The following is a 25,165-nucleotide window of genomic DNA, read 5'->3' as shown; positions in this document are numbered from 1 at the left end:
CGACCCACTACACCACACCCCGTCTATAGTCAAAAAGAGTCTTCATGTGTCTGCCCTTGTTCTGGGCAGGCCAACAATATATCCCCGAGGGCCATCCTCCGGCCCAACCCTACAGCAAGGAGGGGGTAACAGGCAACTAGACAGTACAGGGAAGCAGCTAGAAGTATAAGCCCTGGTTCAGGGCAGGCAGCAGTAAAGCAGTCTATAAATCTGAGCCCTGGTTCTGGGCATGGCTGTAGGGAAGCAGTCTGTATACCAAGTCCTGCGTCAGGGCGGGGCATCAGGGAAACAGTTTATAAGTAACTCAAGGCCCATTTGCAACAGCTTCAGCCGGGTCCCCTTGCTCAGGTGAGGGTCTGGCAGATGCAGGTGGCTAAATGGGAACAGCAGAGGGGGGAAAGTGCCACCCAAGGTTGGAGTGGCAGGGGGGCGCAAGTCCACCCACTCCACCTCACCTCAGAGCTCTAACAGCAGCAGAGCAGACAGCTGCTTGGTCAGCAGGGATCCGTGCCAAAACACACTGACCTTCTGCTGCTGGGTCAGTGGGGTTCCGTATGTAACCCGCTGTTCCTCTGCTAGACCGAGTTCGGCTATCCCTGGGCCGTTTCCATTTCCCCCTTTGGCTTGTACCTGGATCCGGGGCAGGTCCTCAGGACAGCGTGGGTTGGAGTCCTCCAGCCAGGTAAACAGACTCTGGGCAGTCCTTCAATAGTGGGCCTGGCAGTCCAGGCCAGTCATCAGCTTCCCCAGGGTCTAACTCCTTGCTTGGTTGTACTGGGGAGGCTTCTGACTTCATTGCTGGCTGGGGCCTGACTGGCCTTTTTGGCAGCCTTTTATAACCCTGGCCCTGCCTCCTGGCTTCTGCCCAGGTGAGTTGTTAGAGCCAGGTGCTGCCCACCAAGGCTCAGGGAGGGGCTCGTCCCCTTCGGGATCACTGGGTGGCCACTCCAACCCACTGCAGCTAGTCAGAGCACGAATATAACTCATACTTATTACCAGGGCTTGACAAACGGCAGCAAAAACCACTCACCAGCCCCATTCTGCGCATGCACAAGAGCCACATTATGCATGAACACGCTGCGAATGAACAGGGTGCGCAGCTGAAATCTACTTGCCACGGGCGAGTAGATTGCATAGTTTGTCGAGCCCTGCTTATTACTATAGATCCTAATTCATCAACTGAAAATGCTAAACGTATCTAACTGCAATTTTGCCTTCATATTTAGAAATGTGAACCTTTTTAAGGTTGGGGGCCACTGATCCACAGAAAAATCTGTCAAGGGTGTACACAAAAAGCCTTCACTATTGTGGTGCCCAAGGGAGGAGAAAGACGCCCCATATTCCCCTCCTACACCAGAGCCTAGGGTGGCCTAGCCTAGAATATTTTGTGTGCTCCAGCCCGTGGTGGGGCAGCGGGGTGTGTGGGGGCTAGAGCACCAGAACAGGCTCCCCAGTGTAGGGTGGGGCCTGAGCCTTGGGGGCATCCAGCCAAGACGGGGGCTTGATCTGGCTCCTGAGCCTGAGGTTCCCCACGCATCCTAAATGAATAAAGCATGTGTTAATATTTTACTCTCTCACCCATTTCTGTTTTAAGCTAGGATCTGAAGAATCAAGAAAAAGTAGGCTCCTAACTAAATAATCACACTTATTTATAAACCCAGGACAATTAACAATTTCAACCCATAGGATTCCTGGGCCTACTCTGAATAACAATGTTTAATCCATTGGTGGTACTGTCTGTGGTATATTGGAATTACTTTTTGGATTTATTTTTATGTTTTGTGTCATGTGATGGTATATTTTGGAGTTTTGTTGTAACAACTATAATTTTGTGCACAGAGGTTCAAATAATAAAATTATTAACAGTAAAACATTTTTCTTTGTGGTACCACACTATTTCACTAAGGGTGCATCTATACTGCACCATTATTTTCAGATAACTAGCATTATTTTGAAATAATGCGAGCATCTACACAGCCATTCTGTGTTTTGACAAAAAAATTCAGAATAATGGATGGCTTATTCCAAAATCTGAAAACCTCATTCTACGAGGAATAACACCTATTCCAAAATAGCTATTTTGAAATAAGGCGTGTGTGGACGCTCTACTTCTGTTATTTCAAAATAGCCCTTCACCAGAGACATTCTAAGTTATTCCTCCCCAGTGCCTCCTGGGGCTCTAAATTGAGATAGCATGTCAACATTGGGGAAACGTACCTCGAACTAATTTTGAGGTTTGCCTGCAGGGTAGACATGCTATTTCGAAATAAGCTATTTTGGAACAACTATTCCAGAATAGCTTATTTCCAAAGAAGCGTGCAGTGTAAACGTATCCTAATAGAATCAGAATCTAACTACCATGGGTACATCCCTATAAGACACCTGTGGTGGTTCAGTCTTTGTAGAAATAAGTCAGAAAGACAGGTATGTTTGTCTCAATGAACAATTTATGTGGAACTAACTTTTAAATACAGGCAGTCCCCGAGTTACACAGATCCGACTTAGTCGGATCCGCAGTTACGAATGTGGCCCGTCTCCCTGATCTCCAGCAGACCAGAGGGACGGGGAGCAAAGCGGCGGAGCACACGGGCAGCCCAGACGTGTCTGGGCTGTCCGCTGCCCGCGTGTTCTGCCGCTTTGCTCCCTGTCCCCCTGGTCTGCAGACCAGGGAGACGGGGAGCAAAACAGAGCAAAGCCGCAGAGCCCGAGGGCAGCAGAACAGCCACGGCGCATCTGGAAACTGACCAGTGGCTGACTATAGGAAGGCCCTGCCCCGGGCTTCCTGGAATCAGCCGCTGATCAGTTTCAGCAGCAGCTGACTTGGGGATGCCTGGGGTTCTTAAGTTGAATCTGTGTGTAAGTCAGAACTGGCATCCAGATTCAGCCGCTGTTGAAACTGATCAGTTTCAGCAGCGGCTGAATCTGGACGCCAGTTCCGACTTACATACAGATTCAATTTAAGAACAAACCTACAGTCCCTATCTTGTACGTAACCTGGGGACTGCCTGTATAAAACTTTTGTAGATGGAACTTTTGTAGATCTACACAAATAATTCTGATTTGGAGTTTGTCAGGCAGTGTGGTCAGTTGCTTAGCAGAATTCAGATTAAAAGTCAGAAATTCATTGAGCAAACCACCATCATATTAATATAAGATTAAGAGTTACAGTATAGCTACAATATTTTACAACATATTAATACTGTTTGATTCTCATAATTAATGTGAATGTAAATATAAAATCAAATTCCAGCTGAAGTAATATGGTATTAATATTATGACCCCAACAAGGGAAGTGGTATGAATGCATACGTCTATGTTAACTATTTGCGAATTTGCCCTTGTAGAATTTGTGATATTCTAGTGTTTTGTTTAAGAATAATTAAATGAATTAAGGTACCAAATTCAGTCCCACAATGATGTACCAGGAAAGGGACATACTGTTACAGGTACTCAGCAATAAGACAAGACCCCTAGAGAAGACTCAAGCCAAACCCAGTTCACAACACCTGGAGCTGACAGCATTGTTCCTCCTGCAGCAGTCTTGACTTCCTCATGATTTGTTCAGGGAGACAGACTCATGAGCTTCAGTTTTTATACCATGTAAAGGGAGCAAAGAAAATAAACATCGTTTGGCGCATTTATGCATGGACATGTTTGGTGCACTAGTGCCTTCTTTGAAGCCATATTATCTGGTCCACAAATGGCAGTATACAAAACTTGGAGGAAGACTAATAATCAAAACATGGTCAGTACTGAATTTTATTGCCTGAACTAATGATATCTTTTTATCTATCAAAACACAATATACATCTAAAATGGATATATGGATGGTTAAAGGGCATACCAGGTGAAAGGCCTATAAGCTAAAAAATGTAACCATGTCACATTTAGTATGCTGGGAAATGGCCTACTCTTTCAACAGTAACTCCAGAGTAGGAGGTGGCTGTACTTATACCAAAAGTATAATGAATATCATCTGCCATATAGCAAATTCTGCATACAACGTACACATATAACAATTTACAAATTAGAAAAGCCCCACATTTAATTAAGAATTGGCAACTGCAAAAATGATATTGTTGAAACTGTTTAAAACTATAGAGCAGGAAGAGCCACTTGTTCTAAGTTTTATCAAAAAGTGTTACTGCACTCCACTAAGGACAATTCAGATATGGGGTCTGTGAGACTGCACCCTAATTAAGACTCTAATTTAACTAAATTTACATCATGGCACCTCCTTGATTGGGTTCACTCCAGATAAGGATGCATTTGGTCACTTGTCAGGTATCCACTCAGTAGGTCATCTCAAAGACAATGTCTACAACAAATGCATCCGTGTACCTCCTCTGGAAGTCTATCACTCAGTGGGGGAAATTCCACTGATGGTCTGTTGCTCTGAAAAGGGGTATCAGTACATTGGTGAAAAAGAGATGTCTGAGGTGGACAAACTGCAGTGTGACCAGAGGAAGGTACCAACCAAATCCATCATTGTCATTGGAAGCCTACCAGGTTAATCAAGTGGAGTGTCTATAAGAAAGGTGATGTATAGGGAAGTTGGCCAGTATGGCAATTACCAAATAGAGCAAAGTATTTTAAAGTCAGTTGAAGTGTAAGGTCACAGAGTTTTTTTTTTTTTTTTTGGTATAACTCATAGACACTTTTAGATACATTCTAATGGGGCAGGTGGCACTTCTCTCAGGCATCTACCAGGGTATGTAAAGCACAGATTTTAACCATACAGTGAGGCCCTACATTTACATAAGATTAATTAGCAATCACCTTATCAAGTGGGGAGGACATGTAGCCCAATGGATCAGCTTACCTCTATTATATTCATGGCTTTGCACTATATTCTGCTTCACTGTATTCAGCAACAATGCAAGGAACCTACTAGTTTGTATCTTTTATGAGGCTTGAAGCCTACAAATTTTGGCACTTAGTAACTTACTTTGTTTTGTGTACTATTACTTATAACCACATAAATGCATGGGGAGCAGAGGTACTAGTGCTTGGGATGCATAGAGCAACCAAACTATTAGGCACAACTGTGCCTAACTGTAATTTTATAACACTAAGCCCTGGTCTACACTAAGGAGTTATTTCAAAATAACTCCCCTTATTTCAAAATAACAAGCAGAGTGTCAAACACTATCAAGCCCGTTATTTCGAAATAATGGGCTGGTTATTTCAAAACAATAACTTCTTCTTTCCATGAGGAATAACCTTGTGGGGGGGGGGGGGGGAGGTCCAGTGTACATCTTCTGGAACAGGCATGAATTCCGGAAGATGTGGGCATCGTGTGCCTTCCCCAACCAGCTGACGGTAATGTCCGTGAACCATCCCCTGTGGTCCACCAGGACCTCAAGCACCATAAAGAACATTCACTTTGGGTATGTCTACACTACAAAGTTAGTTCGAACTAACGGACGTTAGTTCGAACTAACTTTAATAGGTGCTACACTAGCGCTCCGCTAGTTCGAATTTGAATCGAACTAGCGGAGCGCTTAGTTCGAACTAGGTAAACCTCATTTTACGAGGACTAACGCCTAGTTCGAACTAGCTAGTTCGAACTAAGGGCTGTGTAGCCCTTTAGTTCGAACTAGTGGGAGGCTAGCCCGTCCCAGGTTTCCCTGGTGGCCACTCTGGCCAACACCAGGGAAACTTGTCTGCCCCCCTCCTGGCCCCGGACCTCTTAAAGGGGCACGGGCTGGCTACGGTGCCCGTGCCAGGTGCAAGCCTGCCAGCACCCAGCTAGCAGACCCTGCACCTGGCACGGCTTGAGCCAGCCACCCGATGCCCCCCAGCCCACCCCCTCTTGCCGGGACCAGGCTGGCGGCTCCCGGGAGCTTGCCCTGGACCGCAAGAGGCGGGCACCTTCCTGGGCTAGTGCGGACATCGTGGACCTCGTCCACAATCTCCGCACTAGGCACAGGAAAGTGGCCGGCTAGGGCAGGAGAGCTGCCAGCCTGGCCACCCAGGAGCAGGTGTGCATGAAAATCAAGGGGGTCCACTGAGACCCCCGACCCTGAGCCCTGAGCTTACAATGGCCGTCCTGGGTCAGACCAAAGGTCCATCTAGCCCAGTAGCCTGTCTGCCGACAGCGGCCAACCCTAGGGACCCTGGAGGGGATGGACCGAAGACAGTGACCAAGCCATTTGTCTCGTGCCATCCCTCTCCAGCCTTCCACAAACTTTGGGCAGGGACACCACTCCTACCCCCTGGCTAATACCACTCCATGGACCCAACCTCCATCACTTTATCTCACTTCCCTTTCAACTCTGTTCTAGTTGTAGCCTTCACAGCCTCCTGCAGCAAGGAGTTCCGCAGGTTAACTATTTGCTTTGTGAAGAACAACAACTTTTCTCTTACTAGTTTCAAGCCTGCTACCCATTCCTTTCCTTTGGTGTCCTCTAGTCCTTCTTTATGGGAACTCAGGAAGAACTTTTCTGAATGTACCCTCTCCACCCAACCCCTGCTTTTAGAGACCTCTATCCTGTCCCCCCTCCGTCTCCTCTTTTCTAAGCTGAACAGTCCCAGTCTCTGTAGCCTCTCTTCATCTGGGACCTGTTCCCAACCCCTGATCATGTTAGTTGCCCTCCCTTCTCCCAGCCTTTCTCTTCCCCTCTCCCACCTCCTTTTCCCAGTCTCCCCCAGTTTTTTTCAATAAAGACAGAGTCAATGTTGGAAGAAACGTTATCTTTATTTTGTACATCAATAAGAAGGGGGGCTAGGGAAGGGTAAGTGGAAGGAGGTGAGGGAGGAATGGGGTACAAGCCCCCGATGGGGAGGACTGGGCTGGCTCTGCGGGCTTCTGGGGGTGGAAGCTCTCCTGCAGCCCCCCAATTACCCCCTCTCCCCAGATGGCAGCCTGCGGCAAGTGCAGCCGGGCTGATGGCCGAGTGCTGTGATGTGCCCAGTGTGGGTACTCCGGGCACTCCAAGCCAGAACTTCTTTGCAAGCGGGGCACCCCTTAGAACTGTGTGTCCGGGGTGGGGGTCGGGACCCTTTAAGCGCAGCCCTCGGCTAGCCTGAGACAGCATCTCCATGCTCTAAGTCCTCCTTTTATGCCCTGCCGGCACTGCTTCCGGCCATCCTTAAGCCCTGTTCAGAGTCCACTCAATGTGGACTTGCTAGTTCGAATTAGCAAAACGCTAATTCGAACTAGTTTTTAGTTCTAGATGCGTTAGTTCGAACTAGCTTAGTTCGAATTAACTAATTCGAACTAAGTTAGTTCGAACTAGCGTTGTAGTGTAGACGTACCCTTTCTGATTATATAGTCCAAGGGATGGTGGTCAGGGGCCAGATTGAGGATGTATGTGCCGTCTATTGTCCCCCATTCCTGTAGCTGGGGAAGCCCATGGCAGCAAAGCCATCCACGATGGTGTCAATGTTCCCCAGAGTGATGACCCTTCACAGCGAGATGGTATTAATGGCCTTGACTACCTAAAGGTGCATGGCAAGTGGTTGCTGCTCGACGTGGTGAGCTTCCATAGTGCAATGACAACATGCTTCTGCAGGGGGATGGCAGGTTGCAGTTGGGTGTCCTGTCACCTGAGGGCAGGGGCGAGCCACTCACAAAGCTCTAGGAAGGTGGCCTTCTGCATGTGGAAGTTGTGGAGCCACAACTGCAGGATGATGCAGTCCCACTAGTCTAAATTGGTCTCTCTCCACTAGAAACGGCATTCAATGGTGTGCAGGGGATTGAGAATCAGTTGCTGCAGCAGGAGCTCCAGGACCTGGGTGAAGGTTCCTCCGATTCAGGCTGGTTGTCATGGTGCTGAAGCAGCACGTGAGCAGTCTGGATGAACTTCACCTTGAGGCGCAGCATGAGGACCATGAGCCTGGCACTGAATTGCAGCAGCTCTGGCTCCATGCTGTGAGTTCTGTGGAATCCGCAAGGGCAATCAGAATGCACAGCATGCGTTTCGTGTCCCACGAGGGGGGAGGCAGTGGAGGAGTGGCTTGTGAGACATGGCTGTAGAGAGGAGCCCCCATAAGGACATGTCTCAGCTAGCCTCAGCAAACAGCCACAGGAAGTGTCCATCCTCCTGGTGCCCTCCCTGGACTTTAAATCCGATGCAAGCTCCAATCAGTGTGGATGTGGTATTTTGAAATAATTCTGAGCTATTTCGGTGCTGCCTTGTAATGTGGATGTGCTATTTTGAAATTATTATTTTAGGAGTTATTATTTCAAAATAAAGTATTTTGAAATAATTCCCCAGCGTAGACATGCCCTCAGAGGGCACAAGTGACATCTTCACACCCGGTAGCTTGATACTCCATCACAATACCAGGTGCTGATTAGAGCCCTAGCCATGCAGCAGTAAGATCACTGGAGACTTCAGACAGGTTGAATTCCTTGAGCAGCCATAATACGGCTGTTTGCAGCTTCCATATTTGCTCATAATAAATGCCAGCAGACATGAAAGATGGCAAGCTGTAAGTGTAAACAAAGAAGATCAATGGCAAACTTTTAAAAGAATAGGGCTGGTGCAGGAGCGACAATGTGAAGTAATATTAAAGGTGGAATGGTATCAAGAAGGTCAGAGAAGTGGGAGAAGATCAGATTAACATACAGGGCTACGTTTCAATTGGTTGCTGTTTTGCACTGCTTTGGAGCCAGCCCTGGAAATCATCATGTACCAAAAAGCAGAAGTTTTCAAACTTGGGGGTCTCATCTTATAAGAAAAAGCCACTAGGTGGCCATGAGATGCTTTGTTTACCTGAGCAGCCACTGGTAACTCTCAGTGGCTGTGTTTTGCCATTCCAGGCCAATGATAGCTGCAGGAAGTGGTGGCCCAGACTGCATTGCTTTCTGCAGCTCCCATTGGCCAGGAACAGCATACCATGGCCACTGGGAGCTGGGAGCAGCCATGCTTGGGGACGCACAGATTTTAAAAGTGCCTCATGGTCAGCTTCTGATTTACCCTTACAAGCTGCAACCCAACATTTGAAAACCTCTGCCATAAAGCAATGATTAAGCTCTTCATATCTTTCCAGCCCAAATTAAGAATAAGCAGACATAATAACTAACATTACTCTGCTCTCCCGAAATGCTTATCACCTTAGAATCTCAAATTGCTTTTTAAATGTGAATGATGTAAGCCTCAAAGAGATGGCATGAGATACTATGCTGTAGGAAATTAGTATTATTCCCTTTCTACAGAACTACGTCCAGTTCTCCACTACAGAAAGGGTGTGGACACAGAGACAGTCCAGTGGAGGGCAACCAAAATGATCAGGAGGCTGGAGCACATGATCTATGAGGAGAGGCTGAGGGAGTTGGGTCTGTTTAGTCTGCAGAAGAGAAGAGTGAGGGGGAATTTGATAGCAGCCTTCAACTTCCTGCAAGGAGGTTCCAAAGAGGATGGAGAAAGGCTGTTCTCAGTGGTGACAGATGGCAGAACAAGGAGCCATGGTCTCAAGTTAGAGTGGGAAAGGTCTAGGTTGGGTATTAGGAGAAACTATTTCCCTAGGAGGGTGGAGAAGCACTGGAATGGGCTAGCCAGGGAGATGGTGGAACCTCCATCCCTAGAGGTTTTTACGTCTTGGCTTGACAAAGCCCTGGCTTGGTCCTGCCTTGGGATTGGTCCTGCCTTGGGCAGTGGGCTGGACTTGATGACCTCTGAGGTTTCTTCCAGCCCTAGGAGTCTATGTGAATCTGAGGCAAAAAGCCGCTTAATAACGGGCACAAAGTAAGTCTATGCCAGAACCAGGAACAGATTCCACATCTCATGACTCCACCTCTGTGCTTTAACCATAGCACCTTGCTTTTCTTCCTGTTACATAGATATTTGTAATATAAGTATTCTTTCCCTAAGGATTTACTATTGAGGTCCTAACATGAGGTGGGTTAGATTATTTAATAGATGACCTAGAATCCATTTCTGCTGATAGTCAAGGAGAGATATAAGTGTGAGCATTCCATTGATTTGTTACCTATCTCAAAATGTGGATATTTATCCAAGCCTGTATGGTTTAGATATCTGACAAAAACGATCACAAGAATTCCAATAGTATCACACATGGAGTTTCACACATATCACCTAACTTTGAAAAACCTAGAAAAAAACCCAAAATTTAAATTTCATTTGGTTTCTGAGGCCAAATTTTCATTTAATGGGAACTAGCTTTCCCATCAGTATATAAAAAACTATCCAGCATCTGAGTGATGCTGTTAACAGAGGACACCTAGTGGTGTTTCCGAGGAAGTGATCTATCTACTTTCGACCTTGCCTGGCTGTTTTAGGTAATCAATAATATTCGTAATGTAGCTTAGCTGATGATTTCCTTCTATTTCCCAAAGTTTAGGAGACAACAGAGGCATTGTACATGTACAGGAAATCTTAACACACTCCACATCTGTAACCCCAAGGATTGCAGCAACACAATAGTAAGATGGAACATTTGAGCTATGTTAGCACAGTAGTGTAACATTTTGAAAAATGAGGTTTCATTTTATTTATACTTATTGAAACATTAAAAATAAAACATAGATTTCATCCCTTTTCTCACTTTATGAGGGAAATATGCAATTAGTAAAATTCCAAATAAGGTCTATTGCACAGGAGTACAAAGTCTTAATCGCAGAATTAAGAAGTGCCAACATATATAGTTAGACCACTATGCATTTTCCAAGAAATGCATATGCATTGGGTATATTAAACAATTAAGTCTACAAAATTGCACAAATGTTAATGATAAAAAGAAAAAATATAACCATAAAGTTAGCCATACTCTACAATGTACAATTGTTCTATGGTCACCTTTCAGAGATGACCAAGAAAGATTAAGCACACAAACACATGTAGACGGAAGGAGATGAAGGGGGAAAAGAGAAAGAGAGAAAGAAATTAAACAAAAGCAGAAAAAAGAGAAAATCAAGAGGATAAGTCACGAAATTTGTATTCATTGTTAATGCTTCCAGAATGGATACATGTGCACAAATGATGCTTAGGGATTCCTGAAAGAGGCTGGACAAAAGGCACAAAAGGCAGGGTTTGTGGAAATTTATAATAATAAAGAAAAAGGAAGAAGATGACAGAGAAGTAGTGGTAGTAGCTAGTTTAGACTATCACAATATACCTGATTAGGGACTAGACCTGTGGTTCCCTACCTGTGGTCTGCAGACCCCTGGTGGTCTACTGTGGTACTGCAGATAATTTAAAAGAAAGGACTGGGCCCACCTACTTTTCTTTTCCTTTTCTTTTTTTTTCCTCCCCCAGGGCTCTGTGCCCGCCAAGAGCAGAGAGCTGGGGCAGGAGCTGCCTTCAAGGGCGGAATTTCGGGGGGGGGGGGGAAGGGGGAGCAGCCGTGCGCTCCAGGACACAGCTTGCTTTTTATCCTGTTTGCCAGATCCCAAGAGTGAGGGGAAAGTGCTTGCAATCCATTCATGCCTCTCACAAAGGCATGCATGGAATGCAAGCACTTTCCCCTCACTCCCTTAGGGTCCCCAGAACGGGCTGAAACACAAGCCGTGTCCTGGAGCACACAGCTGCTGCCCTCCCTACCCTCCCAAAATTCTGCCCTTGTGCCGTATCCTTTGTGGATGGGCAGGGGACAGAGGGGGTGGGAACTGAGGAAGCAGCATGGGCTAAGGGAAATACTGGCTGCCTCTTCCCACCGCTCCCCACCTTGACCCAGACTGGCGAAGGCAGGGACTGGAAGCTGACGGGCTCCACGTCTGCAAGACACTCTATGTGGCTAAAATGTCCCAGTGCACCAGCAGTTTGCCCTGCTGGGCTGGAAGAGACCCTGGGAAGAGCTGAAGACTCTTATCAGGTGGCTCAACACATAGCCAGGACAGGAAAGCCAAACACCATTGGAGAGGAATTGATATTACCCACAGCAAAGGAGATGGTGAGTGCACTTCTCAGAGATAAGGCTGGCAAACAGATTGGTTTAATTTCTCTCTCAAACACAGTTTGGCGCAGAATTGATGAAATGGCTCAGAATTTTAAGGAGCAACTGACTGAGAGGGTATGGAAAAGTCACTTCTATTCTTTGCAAATTGATGAGCCAATGGATATCGCAAACCATTCAAACCTCCTGTCAGTCATCATATATGAATACAATGGAGAAGTTCAAGAGAACTTTCTCTTTTGCAAATCTTTGCCCAATGCACAACCGGTGAGGCTATTTTTGATGTGTTGTGTGATTTCATAAGGGAGCATGATATTGACTGGCCGAAATGTGAGGAGATCAGTACTGATGGGGCTCGTGCAATGACCGGCCAGTACGCTGAAGGAGTCACTTGAGTTAAAGCAGGGGCACCATTAGCTACATTCATACACTGCAGCATTCACAGGGAAGCACTAGCTGCTTAAAAAAAAAAAATACCTGTTGACCTAAGGACGGTTTTGGATGAGTCAGTGAATATCGTCAATTTCATCAAGCCCTGTCCATTGAATTCAAGACTATTTGCTGCTTTGTGTGACGTGATGGGCAGTGATCATAGGCAACTTCTTCTTCACAGAGAAGTTTGCTGGCTTTCCAGAGGAAAGGTGCTCTCGCCCTGTTTGAATTGTGTGATGAAGTGGGGATTTTTTTTTGATGGACCATCATTCTGAGCTTTCCCATCACTTCACTGAGTTTCCTTGCCTAGCTAAATTGGCTTACTTAGCCGATATCTTCAGCTACCTAAATGGGCTTAATCTAAGTCTACAGGGAAAAGCTGTGACCATCTTTCATGTCCATGACCAAATTGATGCTATGATCAAGAAATTGGGCTGTGGACATCTCGACTTCATCAGTCCAACTATGATTCTTTCCCAAATCTGTCTGATTTTTTGGCCAGCTCATAAATGCAACTCACAAATAATGTAAAATGTGAAATCAGAGCGCATATGCAAAATCGCCAAGTACAGCCTCGTGAGTACTTTCCTGTTACCAACATGAACAACAACTGAATCAGAAACCCATTTGTGGGCTTTGCTACTGACATAAGCACAAGTTTGACACCCCAAGAACAAGACAATCTTGCTGAACTAACATGTGACAACTCGTTGAAGCTTGTTGTCAGACAAAAGCCCTTGACTGACTTTTGGCTATGAGTTGTTACTGAGTATCCAGAACTTTCTTACAAGGCTGCAAAATACTTGATGTCTTTTCCAACAACTTACATTGTAAGACTGCATTTTCCTCACTGGTGGCATTAAAATTGAAGTACCCGAGCTGACTGAATGTGAAATCAGATCATCAATCCAACCAGACATCCGCACTCTGTCATCCGCTCTACAGCACCAGCCACCTCATTAAGGAAGTAAAGTACAGGGTGTCCACACTGAAATGTAACAACTTTGAAGCATTATAATTTTTTATGTAGGAATGTGAGAATGTTGAATCGTGTGCAGATACCACATTGTGTATCTAAGTTTCTGTCCTTATGTTTTTCCATGTTTCAGATTGAAACCTGCAATGTTAGACAATGTGTGGTGGGAAATTAAGGACTGGTGAGACATAATCGGTGCTACGAATGGCGCACATGTTGAACGTGTACTCAATAATGTGAACCCATATGCCAAATGTAACTTAAGCATATTATCTATGAGTTGTGTACATTTCATTGTTTCATTTCAATGTGGAAACTCAGTATTGTCTTTCAATACTACTTTATTTTGTTTAGATAACATGAACTATTACACATTTCAAATGATTATCAAGTAATGGAATGTTTTTTTAACAGTGAAAGTAATTAATTACGGGAACAATTTACTCAGGCTGTGTCTAGAGTGGAAGATGAAAAGAGTTAGTAGTTACAGCACTGTTCACAGAGTGCTGGAGGGAAACCACTGTTGTATATCGCACCTTATTTCCAGTCTGATTTTATCTAGCTTAGCCCTCCAGTCACTGATTCATGCCATACCTTTTCCTATTTGTTTGAAGAGCCTATTATCAAATATTTGTTCCCCATCTAGGCACTTAGGCTGTCGACAGAAAGATGTAGATTAGCAGGGCTTGACAAACGTTGGCGAAAACCGCTTGCCAGCCCCATAACGCTCATGCGCAAGAGCCGCATTGCGCATGTGCACGCCGCGACTGAACGGAGCGCGTGGCTGAAATCTAGTTTGTCAAGCCCTGTAGATTAGGCACGTAGAAATTGCTAATGAAGCAGGGATTTAACTATCCTTCGTTTCATTAGCATAAACATGGCCGCCTTTTTGAAAAATAAACCCTTTTTCGAAAGATCCTGTAAACCTCATTTTTTGAGCTACCAAGGCAAATGTCTTATGGAGGTGTATGTAGTTACCCGAGGATGCAGGAGGGGATAGAAATGGTCTAGGCAGTGCTGAGGGTTGGTTGCCCTGACCCCACCCCATCTGCCTGAGGCCCCGCCCCTTCCAGAGGTCAGAACCATCACCCACATATTGTTCAGGGGCCCATGGAAGCTGTTGGCTCCTAGCTCCACTCCCAAACTTACTATGTGACATTGGGCAAGGTAATTAATCTCATTTCCTCCATCTGCAAGTATAACCACACTTAGCCATGTAAGCACTCTGTGGTGCTTGGATTCTTCCTCTTCCCACCATGTTGACAGTAAAACGGACATGTGAGTGTGGCCCTTGCGCTAGCTGTATGCTAATGCTGAATCACTGATAGTGGTCTTGCTGTGCCGTTTAGCAAGCTTGCCCCTAAACATTCTAGTGTGTGCAGTGTGGGCACGATTCACTGGAAGAGCTTATTTGCAATGGACCAAAGCCTACTGAAGTCAGGGAATGCTTTATAATGATTTCCATTGGGTTGGATCTAACCCTGTATTTGCAATCATTAAGTAAACAGTATATCCACTAAGACGACTAGGCTTTCATATACATCAGTAGGAATTTAGAGGTACTAGCTGATAATGTAAACATATAGAAAATAAGGAAAAAATTAAAAATTAGATATAAAGGCTACATGAAGTTCAAAGTGATTCTCTCAGTTTGTGCCCAAATCTGTGCGGATGGAAAATTGCGAGCACGCGCGCACACACACACACACACACACACACAGAATTCATGTGATTTTTTTCAGCTGGGACACTGAATAAAGCTTTACAGAGCTGAAGAAGAGAATTGCATAAGCTCGAGAGTTTGTCTCACCAATCAAAGTTGGTCCAATAAAAAAAAATATTACCTCACCCACCTTTTCTCTCTAATATCCTGGGACCAACATGACTACCATAACATTGCCTACAACCAATAAGATGTCTGTTTTACTGATCTGTTTTCCCCAGTGTCTATCTTGTGAGGTGCCTGTGCACTTTTATTTATATAGTTATTGGACCAGGAAAACTACCCATTTTTCTTCAGAAAATATTTCGAGCTTCCTTGCTGTTTCACCTCTAAATTGAAAGCATTGCACAGAAAGAATTCTGGGAACTTTATTTAACACCCTGCCTTCACAGATTCCTTTTTTGCAGCAAATGCTACTGCACTCACTGGGGTTCAAACTATGTAATTGTAGTACTCCTTTTATTGACCTGAGGTTTATGTAAGACATTCAATAATCTGACAGGGAAAAATTCCTGACTCTCATCAGCTAGAGCAGTGGTCTCCAATCAGTCAATCCAGATCTACTAATAGATCTTGGAGCCTCTGACAGGTGATCCTGAGTGGTTTTGCCAAGAGGCTATCAAGTGCAGGCACTTCAACTGCCCCTCCCACCACTGCTGCACATCTCCTGCTCTTTGCCTTGGAGCTCCCCTCCTCCCCAGGAGCCTCCTGCATGAGGTTCAGAGCAGGGAAGGGAGAGGAGGGGGTGCTGATGTCAGGGTGTCCCCTCTTCCACCCTGTATTCTGTCTCCACAGAATGGGGTGGGAGGCACAACAGGGTTTGGGATAGAGAGAGTTTGCTGGCTGCTTTTGAAAGTGGTGCAGGGCCAGGGCAGGGGTGAGCCTGCCTTAGCCCCACTATTTCAGCTCTGAACACCTGCTCCAGTCATGAACCTCCTCCTGCACCCAAGCCTCTTCCCTAGCCCTGAGCCCTGGACCCAAACTCCCTTACAGAGCCTGTACCCCAAACCCTCTTGTGCACCCCAACTCCCTACCCCAGTCTCAGCTCAAAGCCCTTCACACTCCAAATCCCTTAGCCCAAGACCAGAGCCTGTGTCCCAACCCTCTGCCCCAGCCTGGTGAAAGGAGGAAGAAAGAGGGAGGGAGAGAGGATGGAGTGAGTAGTGGGAAGGCCTCCAAGAAGGGGCACAAAGGAGGCGGGGCCAAGATGTTTTGGGTTTGAGGTAGATCCTGGATTACACTTAAATTCAAAAAGCGATCTTGTGCTTAAAAAGGTTGGAGACCAGTGCACTAGAGCCTTAATTGTGAGAAACTTTCTTTGACTAATCTTGTGCAAGCAAGTCTCAATATTTCCCCATCTCTTTCCTGGTGAAATGTCTCCCACACATTTAGTTGACACAATAATTTCAGTTCCAGGAGCTAAGACAACTTGTCAACCTCCTGCAAGACATTAGTTTTCCTATCTGCAAAGGGAATTACCACTGATCATAAGTGCAGAAATATTTTTAAGCAGCAGTAACTGCTTTATTAGAATCAATAAATTCTAACCTGAGAACAAACTCATTCTTTATTTCTACTACCCAGACCTGTTGTTTAAGCTTTAGGGGGCTAATTTTTAAGACCAATGTCCTCTATTTTGGGATTGGTGCTTCTGCTCTAGTTACTATCTTCAGTCACTAATTAAGCCAATTTTTGGAACCCTGAATCTCTGGCCTTCTTAACAAGTCTGGTCTAATTACCATTACATCTAAACCAGTATCTAAAATCCCTCTGCATTCTGCACTCCCCACTTCATGTATAATTGCCAGTTCTCCATCATGGTTACTCAATTACCCAGATTTGCACAAGCACATTGAGGCTGTGACATGCACCCCTAAGATTTGCTCCGTTAGCTTCATTTCCTGAATTGTGTGAGGGAACCTTCTTAAGCTCCTGTGACCCTCTCCACTAACCTGGTCAATTCTGCCGCAATGCCAGCATTTAAGTGAGCCAGGCTCTATTCTCCCCATCACTGCTAGAAGGTTGTGTTTTCATGCATCTTCTCAACTGCGCTACAAGCTCAGTCACCTGATCAAACTCTCCTTTTCCTCCACTTGCATTGCATGTCGATGGGTTCTCACGGGACTCAGCTTCCCCCTTCCTCATAAATGGCAGCCATGCTCTCTGCTGAACTGCAGCAAGGAGACTCTCCTCAGTGAGGGTTTCCACTCTGTATGGTGCAAGTCTGGTCACTTCCTGCAGTTTCAGCTGCATGTCTGTAGCCTGCTGGGTGTCAGAAATGTCACCAGCTGGGCTTAAATGTCTGGACTGGTAAAAGGGTAAGCCAATGAAACCAGCCTCTGCAGATCTTCTGTCAGCTCTAGTGGGATCTCCCTTTTTTGTCTCCAGCTGGCCTGCAGCTGAGCCCTAGCCAGCTCTGGCAGTTAGCTCCAATCACATGTCCAAAGCTTGCAATAAATCTTTATAGCTCTGTCTCTTTTCTTGGAGCAAAATCAGCAGCACAGCGAGGGACACTCCACCTGGTTAAATGCCAGAAAATGTCCCCTATCTGCTTCTCCCCAGCTTTTTATTGGGCATATTATGTCAACCAGTGTTAAATAAACTTTCTAAGGAGTTTTCTCTTAAATACACTGGGCTTCCACATGATCCTTGTGAGGATGGCTTGGTTAATCCCTTCTAAGAAAAGAAATGGGAGTGCAATATTTTTGAAAGGTACTGGTTGCTAGGGTGGGCTGCAAGTCCAAAAATCTCCTTTCCAGTTTTATTAATCCTTTTTTCCAGCTCAACTCTGTTTGCCAGTTGAAGATCAACTAAGGAGTTTTTGGGTCTTCATTATCTCTTGTCATCATTTCATATTTAACATCTTGATCTTGTTCTCCAAGATCAGCCTGAATGCTTTGTAGCTGCTGATCCAACAAAGTCTTTATCTCCAGCTGCTTGAATAAAATCTTTCCCTCCCGTGCAGCCTGATTAAATTGAATTTTTTCAATGTAGACTCATTGGGCAGGAGCTTTCCCTCCAGCACTGGCTGACTAGCATGGACTGCAGGAAACATCACATCAACTTGCTCCATGTTAACTCACCTTGATTACCAGCTCAGCATCTCCTCTCAGAACTTCTCTTATCCACATGGAACACCAGCTGTTACTCTTTTCCTCCCCTTCCCCCCCCCCCCAGTAAAGGTAAACACCTGGGTCGTGTTGTGGACAATGGCATAGGGAAGATCTGGGGTTGATGACTAAAACCAGAGTTGGAGGAACCATAAGATAGATACTGGATGAAAAATTAATTACCTTTTATTGTTTACTGCCGAATAGTTGATGAGCCCTGGAACCAGCTTCACAAGAAACGGGGCTGCTCACCCACAACTGCCATGTGGTTCCACAAACATTGCAATCAGCATCCCCAAGTGCCTTTCCGTTTTGTTACCATGGCTAACAGCCCCCACCTTTCTTCTTCATATGCTAGACACTTGGAGTCAGCAATCGAAAGACTCAATTTGGCCAAGCAGAGCCAAGGATTCTGTAGTGGGAAATTCCTCCCACTTTGATTGCCGCAGAGTCAGCCACTCCCTCTGTCTTCTCTGGGAATGTCTGTGTAAGAGCTGGAGCTCTTCCTGCTGTCTCTGTTTCCATACCCTAGGGGTCAGGCTTGCTATTCTGCCACTGATTTCTCCATAATTACAAACAGAATATCTGTCAAAATGAGATTTAAATGTAATACTAGAGTCTTCAGATTGATGCACAAATCAGTAGGGAGCAAAAGTATCTGTTTTGGGTAAACACTCAGATATTTTAAATCTGGTGCAGCGCAATTAGTGTCTTGGGTGACTTTTTTCCAGCCTAATCCTGCACTTACTAAAATCAACAGCAATTCTGCATGTTCTTCAACAGATGCATCACAAAAGTCCTTTCTTTCTTGGCTCCAATCACAAGTGTGCTTTCACCGCTATCACTCATGTGAACCGGTCTCTTTTTTCTTTCTAGACATCTTCGGCCACACCAATGGAGATTGGAGGATCCTTGCATCATCACCCCAGTGCTCTTTAATTTTGCCCTATCTGTGCCATTTTACAGCTGCCATTTTTCCAGCTGAATAGGACTGGATGACCATTGTATGTAGCAACATTTCCCTCTCACATGTACCTGGGTGTTTTTGTTTTACTTATAACTATTTTATAAGCATTACAGATTTCAATAGCCAAGCCTGCTTGCATTCGTCAGGACAATAAATGAACTCAATAGCAACTTTTACAGTCCCATCTGTTTAATATTAGTTTTGCTTTAAAAGGCTTAATTGCTAACACACTATGCTGAAGGACAGAAACAATCATTCTAAATTAGATGCTTTATTGCTTTTTACTACACTCTAGCCAGCTGCTGAAATATGGAACCATTTATTACAGGACAGTGAAAGATCTTGATTTTAATTTTGAAGCTTCATTTGAAGTTGTATGGATTAAACAACAAAAAGAAAAAGTCAGGGAAGTGATTGGAGGCTGCTCCTCAAGCTGTATTCTCTCAAATCTAGGTTATTTATACTTAAGGGTGATTTGCCTAGATTTACATGAACTTAATTAAGCCCTATCATTCCAGTCGCAATTCTTAAAAGGAAACGGTCAATGGGAAAGGTACAGTTATTTACTAGGCGTGACTTTATTAAAGCCATAAGACCTGAATAAAATATGAGCTGTTTGCTTTAAACAATTTCCAGTGCCTATGTTCTAAACCAGTGTTTCTTAAACTGTGTGCCGTAGCACACTGATGTGCCGCGAGGCAGTTGGAAGTGGAGCCGCAGAGAACAGAATTTAAAATGGCTGCCCTTAAAGGGGCAGGTGACTTTTTTTTTTCCTCAATACCTTTCCCCCCGACCCTTTTCCTTATGACCTTTTTTTTTTCCTCAACAAATAATCCTTGGTGTTCCTCATAAAAAAATTATTGTTTGGTGTTCCTCAACCTTAAAAATTTTAAGAAACACTGTTATAAATGAATCTGTTTGTTGAGGTCTTTCCAGTCTCAGAGCACTAAATATTGTCATTAACTGGTGAAGAGACAGAACTCTAGGGCAGAGGTATCAATTTTTTGTAAAATGTACAGTTTCTGTGAATCACATTCAGTTTCGTGAATCCAAGGAAAATATTCCATTCTGCCTCCAACTGCTAGGAGGCATTTAGGCATAAAGCAATAGGCATAAAGGATTTATTGTAGAGTGGGCTGCAGGCATGACCAAAACAAATAAAGCTCCCTGAAATAGATGAGAGCCACCCTGATTGTTAAGGAGTGGGTAGTGACATAGCCAAGTATGAAGATGTTCTCCTGAACTTACATTTCTTCCTCTGACATCCCTCCAGCACAGACTGACATGTAACCTATGACCGTGGGGGGAGGGAGGTGCAATTCAAAGGGTCTGGGGGGCCATGTGACCACCTCCCTATGGATATAGAGCAAATAATTTCAAATTGTGGGGCATTGCCTCTCAAGGAGAGGAGGGGTAAGGAGAGATGCTAAGCAGCTTCAGCCAACAACACCAGGCAGATTAATCCAGCCCTAAGTGTTGGGATTTAGAGAGGGTGTACTACCTCCGTCCCAACCCATCTTAAAAGCTGTTGCTAAATGAAGCAGGTGTGAGGAAGTGGAGAGTTTTGGGGGTTCAAAGGGGATGGTGCATACGGGGGGTACTCAGTGCCCCGAAGCTACTGGCTTAACGTGACAAAGGTGGGGAGTTTGTTGTTTCAGAGAACAGCCCGGAGTTGGAGTCATGATGTCTGGGGCCCTGGTGACCCCGGCCCTGCTTAGAGGACACGGCTGGTTCTGGCTGGACGACAGACAATAGGCTGCAGAGAGGAACCCGGCAACCAGCCCAGCTGACACCAGTGAAGGGAGAACATTGGACAGAGGAGGGAGGCAGAAAAGAGAGGGGCCCAGGAGACCCTCTTACCTGAGGAGAAGACAATGGACGGGGGAGGGGCTGTTTCTGGGGTTATTGGAGGCTCTGCTGAGAGCCTGGGGGCTGTTTTTTGGGGGACTGAGAGCATAGCAGGTGGAGCTCAGCTGGCTGCAGGGGGAGGCTGACGTATGGGCTGAGGGCCCAGGCCTATGGGCCTGAGAGACCCGTTGCTGTGTTCAAAGCTCAATAAGCCCTTCTGTTTCGTACTGGCTGATAGTTGCTCTGGTCTAGAGAACAGGGTAGCACCATTCCTTCTGGGAGTGGAGGCCCCAGGGGTCCAGAGGGAGTGGGCTCCCCCAAAGGGGCTCATGTCGGAGGCAGGCATGCTGAAGGCCCTGACAGGCATCGTCCTGGAGGAGAAGGGGCGGACCCCCCCAAATGAGAGTGGGCACCCCAAGAAAGGGTCCCTACACTGGAGTGGACTCTCTGAGAAAGGGCTGTCTCTCTGTCGCTGGGGAGGAGTGGGGTCCCTGAGAAGCGGCTGCCATACTGGAGCGGGGGGTTCCATCCAGGAGTCGAGGGGCCAAGTGTGGGTATGACCTGTGAGCCATGACAGCAGGGCAAGACCTGCTTCATTGTGGGGGAAGCAGTTTCCTGCAGGCACCACCTCTGCTATAGTAGTGGAGAGTGGCTTCTGCTCTGGGAACAGACCTGGGGCATTCACCTTTGAGCAATCTGCAAAGCACTGGGACTTCAGCAAATCTCTGAGTATTAATCTGTTGCAATGCACACACTATATGCATATTCAAAGGAGATTTGAACTGCTTCCTAGTGGGAGTAATTGAACTGCTTCACACACAAAAGCGGATGGAATTTGAGGGTCCACAACAGGAAGGCTACCTTGAGGTATTGGCAGTTGTATTGCATGTGATCTGATGCTCTCTAACTGGTACTACTGTCTTTAGAAGCTAGGAGGAGCCCTGTTTTCCAATGGGATGTTTGCTAAGCTGGTAGAGTGCTAAGAGCTATCATGCATCATAACCAAAGACCATCCAGTTCCAGAACAAATGACTTTTGTAAGCAATTAATACACAGCAGTATGCAAATAATCATCAGAAAGTTATATGATGTTAAACATATAAGGGATTTTGTTCTAAGCCATATTACAAATTAACGCAAAAGAAGAGTAGATAGTTCATCTGAGCATATACAAATACAAGAGAGCCATATTTATCAGAAAGCTTTCAGAGAGATTTTCAAAAGCACTCAGCTGTGGCCTAAATTTACTTCCACTGAAGTCAGTTACTCCTACTAAGAAGATCCGGCGCAAGAACTGCTGCAAATCCCAACCTGAAGCTATTGAGGAGAGGAATTGTCACATTACCGAATTGGAGGGAAGCAGCCAGATCGCTGCTGCACCCCTAGGTGGGGGTGTTGGCCCCAGAAATCTGTATGAAAGGGAGCCATGTGGGGTATTGAATGGGAGCTTATCGTTTGTTGATCTTATGTACGCTATTTGTGAGAGTGTATAATGTCTATGTGTGCAGGTAGGAATCTGTAATCTGTGTGGAAGCTGAATATTTCTGTGAATGTGGTTAAGCATGGCTATGGACAGGCTGAGTAGCGAAGCCCTGTGGAACAATGACTCTCAATAGGCTATGGACACACCCAAAGAATGGGATTTGTCACCTGAGGGCAGCCAGCTGGAAACATAGAGATTGGCCTCTGACCAGGTGACTTGCTGCATACAAGAAGAGGCCAGGAAGGGAATAAAAGAGGCCATGTGGTCGATGCCATTTTGTTCTCAGCTCAGCACTTCATCCCAGAGGCAGCATTGCAGGGATTGAAGAGCCTGGAAGACCTGTGAACCCATCCTGATCGTAGGATGTGCAATAAGAACTTTTAAACCAGCAGCTGCAACATCTCTGCTAGAGCCTGCATCGAGAACTGGGAGATTCGGTGCATGTAACGTACTGTACTTTAATAACCTTACTCTCATGCTTTTCTTTCCTGTAATAATAAACCTTTAGATATAGATTCTAAAGGATTGGCCCAGAGTGATTTGTGGGTAAGGTCCAGAGGGTAAATTGACCAGGGATCTGTGGCTGGTTTCTTGGAACCGGACAGAACTTGTTCGGGGTAGGTGGGATTGGGTGCTAGGACCCCCCACCTGAGTATAGGCCCGGGGCCATCTGGGGCACGGATATTGCTGGGGTGTCGGAGGGGTTTTGCTCGGGAGGCTTCAGGCAGGCTGCTGAAGCGCTCTGTGAGACTGGTTTGTGTCCTGTTTGGAGAGGTCGCCAGTCAGGGGGACTGTAAAGAGCCCCGGATTTGAGCAATTCGCCCTGAGCGGACGCCCTAAGCTGTGCCCAGACACAGCCGGGTCCTTCACAGGAATAAAAGGAGCTTCACAATTCCCCTTCATCTGTGAGCATTATTTTGTAGCTGGGATGCAATACTGCCAAGATTAGTACCTTAATTTCTTCTCTCAGGACACTTAGGGTATGTCTACAGAGAAGCATTATTTCAGAATAACTCACATTATTCCAAAATAACATAATGTGCGTCTACACTACAAGCCTTCATTTTGAAATAATGTCGAGCAGGAGGGTTTCTTACTCTGACTTATCCTTTGACTTCCTGCTGCATAAGCAGCGCCAAAAGTTGAGCTATTACAACTTAAGTGATGCAATTGACGTAATTTGACGTAATTAGCCCTTAAAGACTCTGCCACAATTTCTCTTGCATTCAGTATTATCCCTATCTGGGGCCAATTTCCATATAGGGCAAATGTTGAAAGCCCTGAAACATAATCTCATTTATACACCATGCACATAGTCAGAAAGGTCCAAAACACAGTCCGGTAACATCACCCCTCATATCCCAGCTCCAGCATCTTCTGCCATAACTGGACACTCCTGATGCCTTGCCTTTTTTTTTTTTTATCAAAACCACCACTGGGAGTTCTTCCCAGGCTTCTTCCTGTCTTCCAAGCCTATGCCTGAGAAATAATAATAAGCTAGCTCCTCCATTGGTTTCCTAGGCAGAGATGAAAGTAAGTGGGTATTGGGTGGGCTGTGGCAAAAGCCAGCAGGGAGCTATGTAAAGAGCTGGCAGGGATCTGTATTGCAATAAAATAATAGAATCACAGAACTGGAAGGGACCTCGAGAGGTCATCGAGTCCATTCCCCTGCCCTCGTGGCAGAACCAAGCACCATCTAGATCATCCCTGACAGGTGTCTGTCTAACCTGCTCTTAAATATCTTTAGTAATGGAAATTCCACAACCCCCTCAGGCAATTTATTCCAGTGTTTAGCCACCCTGATAGTTAGGAAGTTGTTCCTGATGTCCAACCTAAACCTCCCTCGCTGCAGTTTAAGTCTATTGTTGCTTGTCCTATCCTCAGAGGCCAAGGAGAACAATTTTTCTCTCTCCTCCTTACAACATCCTTTTAGAATTTAAATCTGCTATCATGTCCCCTCTCAGTCTTCTCTTTTCTAAACTAAACAAGCCCCATTCTTTCAGTCTTCCCTCATAGGTCATGTTTTCTAGATCTTTCATCATTTTTGTTGCTCTTCTCTGGACCTTCTCCAATTTCTCCACATCTTTCTTGAAATGTGGTGCCCAGAACTGGACACAATATTCTACCTGAGGCCTAATCAGTGCAAAGTAGAGCAGAAGAATGACTTCTTGTGTCTTGTTCACAACACTCCTCTTAATGCATCCCAGAATCAGGTTTGTTTTTTTGTGTCACACTGTTAACTCATGTTTAACTTGTCATCCACTATAACCCCTAAATCTCTTTCAATCATACTCCTTCCTACACAATCCCTTCCCATTCTGTATGTGTGAAACTGATTGTTATGTTCTAAGTAGAGTACTTTGTATTTGTCCTTATTAAACTTCATCCTACTTACTTCAGACTATTTTTCTAGTTTGTCCAGATCATTTTGAATTTTGACTCCAAAGCACTTGAAACCCCTGTCAGCTTGGTATCATCTGCAAACTTAATAATCATACTCTTTATGCCATCATCTAAATAACTGAAGAAGATATTGAACAGAACCGGGCACAAAACAGACCCCTGTGGAATCCCATAACTACTCTCTGAGAACGGTTATCCAGACGGTTATATACCCACCTTATAGTTGCCCCATCTAAGTTGTATTTCCATAGTTTATTGATAAGAAGATAACGTGAGACCATGTCAAATGCTTTACTAAAGATTAAGTAAACCACGTCCACTGCTTCTCCCTTGTCCACAAGACTTGTTATCCTATCTGTAA

The 25,165-nt window shown here is 45.3% G+C and overlaps 1 protein-coding gene across 1 annotated transcript in view; it reads right to left on the bottom strand.

Moving 5' to 3' along the window:
- FAR2 (fatty acyl-CoA reductase 2) overlaps window positions 1-18,469 on the bottom strand; it is a 239,459-nt gene extending 220,990 nt beyond the window's left edge. The window contains exon 1 of the mRNA XM_075901421.2: window positions 18,287-18,469. The gene's annotated coding sequence lies outside the window, so the exon portion shown is untranslated. The remainder of the gene's footprint in view (window positions 1-18,286) is intronic.
- Between the last annotated feature and the right edge of the window lie 6,696 nt (window positions 18,470-25,165).

Source organism: Pelodiscus sinensis, chromosome 1 (assembly GCF_052426305.1).
Source record: "Pelodiscus sinensis isolate ZL-2025 chromosome 1, ASM5242630v1, whole genome shotgun sequence".
In the NCBI taxonomy this organism is placed as follows: domain Eukaryota; kingdom Metazoa; phylum Chordata; order Testudines; family Trionychidae; genus Pelodiscus; species Pelodiscus sinensis.
This window is presented reverse-complemented; position numbering and strand designations above follow the sequence as displayed.